This window comes from Tarenaya hassleriana, unplaced genomic scaffold, assembly GCF_000463585.1.
Source record: "Tarenaya hassleriana unplaced genomic scaffold, ASM46358v1 Cleome12, whole genome shotgun sequence".
NCBI classification, from domain to species: Eukaryota; Viridiplantae; Streptophyta; class Magnoliopsida; order Brassicales; family Cleomaceae; genus Tarenaya; species Tarenaya hassleriana.
In genome coordinates this window covers 1,792,148-1,797,322 of record NW_010962392.1, presented here as the reverse complement: position 1 = coordinate 1,797,322, position 5,175 = coordinate 1,792,148, and positions in this window count along the sequence as shown.

The following is a 5,175-nucleotide window of genomic DNA, read 5'->3' as shown; positions in this document are numbered from 1 at the left end:
TATATATATATATATATATATATATAGGTGAAATATGGAGATAAAATAGACAATGGAAGAAAATGGGACATGGCGATGGCCGAAAGCTGAGGCCATTGAAGAGATTGTAAGATAATGTCCCAAAAACAAAGGACACGAAATATAAGTCTCCACAAAAATCCATGTCCCTTTGCTTCTCCTTCTCCAATCATCTTTTCTCCCACCACTATTCCTGCCTTCAAATTAGGCCATTGGTTTCCATGTCACTCTTTTTTACGTGCATATACACTCATATATCCATATATATTCTTGTAAACATACATATATATATATATATGAACTAAAACGTTTTTAATTTGTATATTTAAAATACTAAATTCTAACATTTTAACGATTCTAAGATTCGGACAATTAGTGATTAAGTGTATTTTAAAGCGCATCATTATGAATAATGTAACATATAAATAGTTTATTTTAATTAGTTTTATAAATACTGATAAGATATATGTCTATCCTCCTACGTCAAAAAATTAAAGCGTGTTTTTTATTAACCGGTTGGATTTGATTAACTATAAGAGCAATTAGTGACAAATGTGTCGCGTTTGACTTTTAAGCAACGGTATAAACTGTCGGATACTATTAATTTAACTGTTAAAACAAAGGTTTTGTCCTTTTCTGACTTCCGAGTGGGCCCCGTCCAAACACTGGGCCCATTTCATCCGCTTGTGCTTCACACTGTCTTTTTTATTTGCTTTTTCTTTTGTTTATTTTCATTTCCATTTTCTACAATTTTAATGAATTCCTTTTCTGCTACTTTTATTTTTATATTATGTTTTAAAAAACTTAATACCCACAAGGGATTATATTGAGGAGGATAATGCCCCCATTTTTTCACCATTTAATGGACACTTATTTTGGAATTCAATAAATAATAACTTAAAAAATATACATTAACTGATTCAAAATGTATATTTTTTAAAAATAATTTAAAGAAAATATTTTCAAACGTTTTGGTTCATATAGTTATGAGCCTTCTAATAATTTTGATTTTAAAACAACATTCTATTTTTTTTTTTTGAAATTTCACTACGTCAAACAAGTATATAATATTGGATATATCTTGAACTAAAGATACAAATATTGTATTATTTTTTTCAAAGATTTTTGTTCTCTATAAAAAAAAAACTCTTATATATATTGCATCATCCGAAAAGATGAGCAATATCAATATCATCTACAATATCCTATGGATTAAGATGTATGAAAGATTTTCCTGCTTTTTTTTTTCTCTAACCGCGTTAGCATAGTATGAAACTAAATTATATAACAACGATTTAAATGTATGGACATGAATTTCTTAGCAAAGACGGTGATATGTCTCTCGTTTTGTTTTTCACGATTCCTTGTCTACTAAAATTATTTTTTATATATATATATATATATATATATATATATATATATTATGTATGGAGAAAAAAGGAATATGCTTTTGTTCGAGGAAAATGACAAAGACTCTTCCCCTAAGACCCTTACTATTGTTCCCCAAATCAAAAGTATATTGCTTTTGCTACATTTAGTAAATCACAACGGGGTCCATCTTGAATTTGTAATTTGGATTGCATATATATATATATATATATATATATATAAAGCACGAAATATTGGTCCTAATGCCGACAGAAAAAGAAATAATATTGATTTTTACGGTATTGTAAAGTCTAATATAAAATTTTCTGATATTGATTTAACAACTCATTTTTAGGGTTTTAAATTACAAAAAAAATGTTTAGATTACATTTAATTTATATATCTGTCGAATATACACATTCAATCGTATTTTCTTTTGTCTTTAATCACATATTTTTAATATAATTTCAGATTAAATATTGAAAGTACTATGAGATCATCTAACATAATTGTGCTTTACTAATGATTCTATTCTTGTATAGACCAACACAATGAAAAACTGATGAGGAAAAAAACATTAAATTATTAATAATTTGTTATCTTGAATCTTTATTATTAGTGACCATAGTTTTTTATTATCGATTTCATATAAAAAAAACTTCCTTTTCGTTTGGTTAATTTGAATAGGAAGTAAATATATTGATATTTTTTAAAAATTTGATTTTATATTCCGACAAATTTATGTGTGAATACTTTGTTTAAATTTATTGGGAGTTAGTATTTGGAAGAGCACATTTTAATTTAACGGTGACAGCGATTTGTAACGTCCACGTTCATGGCCGTAGCCGGAAGTTACTTCCCAATTGATAGTGATGGGACCCAACGTGTCTTGTTGGTGGGCCTAATGGGCCCAATAAGGAAAAATGGCCTAGACGTGAACGTGATTGGTGGAAGACTGAGTCATTGTCCTCTGAAAGAGCGCCACGTGTCTTCGTAGGGATACAACCTCGATTACTTGAAGCATTGTCCTCCTAACGGTTCGGTTTAGTTTATTCGATTAATTCAATTTCAGGTTTTTTGAGTTTTAAAAATTTATAACAAATAGTTATTTGTTTTTAATTGATTCGATTCAATTCAATTATATTCGGTTGGGTTATAATAATAAATGAAACATCTTTAAAGAAACTTGTTAAAGACCACCGTTTCATTGTATACCATATTTATAAATTTATATAAACAATCTCATTATGATAATTTTTTAAATTATATATAGCATACATTGCATATTAATCGATAATATATGAGTAGACAAACGATTACATTCGATTTTATTAAGTTACGGCTAATTCAAATTTAATTATTTTACGTCTTGAAAATATAACAAAACATGTATTTAATTTTAATCGGTTAGAATATAAATCGATTCGGTTCCGTTTTCAAATAACCGAACGACTATATGAACGGTCAGAAACTAAATACCATATTAACGAAGGCTTTATATTTATGTTGAAATTTTCTGAAATAAAAAACCATTACAAAATATATATTATTTTCAACTTTCGAATATATATTATTTTTTTATTTTTTTTATAAACAAGATGGTTTTCGTCTCACCACCAATAGAATCAAATTCAGAACTTTGAAGATGACTTCATCACTCCTCAAACTATCTCGAATTTATATTATTCTTTTGATAAAATACAAATTACTCCCCCAATTTAATATAATCTGCAAATAGTCCCTGTATATATCAATGCAAATGGGAAAAGGGCATGGAACTCGCCATTTTTCTCCGTGTGTGCAGTGCAGGTATCGTCTTTATAAAGCAAATTATATATATATATATATATGTATATATATTGGCGAATAAAACAATACGTTACAAAGACTGTTCGGGAAATGTTTTTATTTAATGTGTGATATAAAAAAAATATTAACCTTGATTAAAAAAGGTAAAATCAGTCAAAAATTACTGCTTGCTTCGGGTTCATTTAATATTTAATATTTTGTCAGTTGGAAAGCGTAGAGCCTTTCCACTGCTACCACTGATGTCCTCTGATACTTACACATATACACCCATTCAGATTCAAACAAACGAGCTTTTATTTATACACACACACACAATATACATATATATATATATATACATATAAGATGGATGTTCTTTTGGTTTTTCAATATATCAACTCATTTCTCAAAAAAAAAAATTACCATCTTATATTTTGACATCGAGAGTTTAACAAATTATGGGGTTGCATTAACCATTATTATAATTATTATTATTATTATTATTATTATTATTATTTAATGTTTGGGAAGTGAAAACCCCAAGAAGAATGTGGAGTGCATAAGAGAACAAAAACAAGGGGTTAAATGCGCATGCAAGCATGCAGATAGAAACACACATTAGTTTATTAAGTAAAATCAATTAAAAAAGGCTCAATCTCCGATTAGTTTTTAAGCCACACCTAATTATGTGTTTATAATCTCCAAACCCAAACATATAGGGAATGGGCAGCATGTACTCAGATCTTGGGATTGCAATTTATTTTATTTTATTTTACACACACACACATATATATATATATATATATATATATATATATATATATATATTCTTATAAGATCATGGGGCTACTGGCGATATACAAGCCAACCATTTAGTATAATAAATAATTAATAAAAAAGGGTCATATATAATATGTGTATATATATAGAGGTTAATGGAATAGATTATAAGTTAATTAAGATTATAGTGTGTGGACCTATTTTATTGAAGATTCTTTTTGGAAATAATGGAATCCAAAGGGATATTCCAACCCTAAAAGATGGTTTTGGGACGGTTCAGCTCAATATATTATGAACTACTATGAGTTATATAACCAATTTGTTTTTGTTAAATAATGTAAAAAATATATATTACCAATTAAATATTTTAGAGTTTTTTTTATAGGTCTTAAAAGTTTTTCCGGTCTTTATCAAATTAGAGTTTAATATTAATTATACGTCACGTATATGCTACTAGTGTATTTAATTCTTTATATTTGTTTTTTTTTGCACACATATTCATTGTTATTTTGACATGTCAAAATTTGTATAACAAAACCCATTTAAATAAATTAACTAAACTATATATACACAAGACCCAATGTTAGTACAATTTCATTAAACAAAATGTAGATGCTAATTCAAATGAGCTTATAATCAAAATAAATGTAATATTGCATTATAGGTTTAGTTTAGATTTTTTTTAATTTCAGAAAAAACTATATATATATATTTTTATGTTAGATTCCACCTTTTTATTTTTTTATTTAGATTTGATTTTTATTGATAATAATGTTCTATTTTCTAATGAAAATTTCGGTTTAGTCGGTTTTTCAGTTACATTTATATTCAATTCGAATTTTGATTTTTTATTTTATTTTATAGAGTTATACCTATTTAATTTCTATATCAAATTCGGCTCGAATACAAATATATATTATTCGGTTTTGTATAACCGGGCCAAAATGCATCCTATGGGTAAGAATAAGATGACAACTTAGGATACACAAGAATATGGCAAAAGTATATTTTTAATATTTTTTAAAAAATAAGGATAAAAAAGGATAAAATGTTTCCTATGCAAAGAACAAGAACAAGGTTGTCTACATGGGGAGGGTGAATAAGGCTACATTGGTAATAAGAGCCATGACTCCCTTGTGTTTCTTATTTCAATCATCAAAGGCACATTGCTCCATAACCCAGACATCATCATCTTATATATATATATATATATATATATAT